Here is a 1,143-nt window from a genome sequence, read left to right on the forward strand (position 1 = left end):
ATCAATCAGGAAGTTAAAATATAACTTCTACACCCAAAGTAAATACATTTGATGAACAGTCAGCATTTTATGGCGTCAGAAAATTATGAAGTAAATGACCTTTTTAAAATACAAATCTGTGTAATATCTAAAGGTGCTGTCATCCAGCTGGGTCATCTTTGCAGTTTTCCTGTGTTGTATAATTTATTATAGATGAATGTCATAATTTTAGGAAGTTAGAGGTGACTGTGTCTGTAATCACTGTTCGTGAAGAAGCGAAGATAAAGCTATTATGCAGCTGACAAAGAATTACCTGGATGACAGTTCCAGAGATTTTATTTATTTATTTATTTATTTGTTAAATTTATCTTTATTGCTGAAAGTATTACAGGTGTCCCCTTTGTGTCTTTTCCCCCATTGGCCACCTTCTCCCTATACCTGCCCCTTCCAAGGCTGTGCCACGCTACTGTCTGTGACCATGGGCTATGGATATCTACACTAATAAAAGAGAAACATGGTAATTAGCGTATGACCGTTACCCTTCCCATTGGCTAATCAGGGAGATATGCAAATTAACTGTCAGCCAAGATGGCGGCCGGCAGCCAGGCAGCTGATGCGAACAGGGAGGCTTGCTTCCTTCAGTGACGGAGGACTCCAACGTTCCCCGCCTACCTTGCCGGCCTCTGAGCTTCAGTTGGAAACATTGTAACATTTATAGAAGATAAACAAAACCCCAGAAACCTCCTGTCAGTCAGCCGGGATCTCAGAGCTGGAGTCGCAACATTGTTTCGAATACAGAAAACAAAGCCCAGAAACCTGCTTTCAGCAGCCGAGCCTCAGAGAGAAAGCCGGCTCTCAGCTCCAGTGACAGCCATAGAAGGTAAATAAATGCCAGAATAAAAAAAAAAGAAAAAAAGGAGAGGTTTGGAGCTTCAGTCGCCCGCCAGCCTGAAAACGGCCCTCAGCCCCTCACCCAGACTGGCCAGGCACCCCAGTGGGGACCCCCACCCTGAAGCAACAAGATGGCGGCTAATTTGCATACTGAAGGCAGGCGGCAGCAGGCAAGGCTGTCTGCGGTCTGGGACCCGGATCTGTGACCCTGCCAGGCGGGCGGCAGTGCTTGAGGCTGTCTGCGGTCCCAGGACCCAGATCTGTGACCCTGCC

The sequence above is a fragment of the Myotis brandtii genome, unplaced genomic scaffold, assembly GCF_000412655.1.
Source record: "Myotis brandtii unplaced genomic scaffold, ASM41265v1 scaffold28, whole genome shotgun sequence".
Classification (NCBI taxonomy): Eukaryota; Metazoa; Chordata; class Mammalia; order Chiroptera; family Vespertilionidae; genus Myotis; species Myotis brandtii.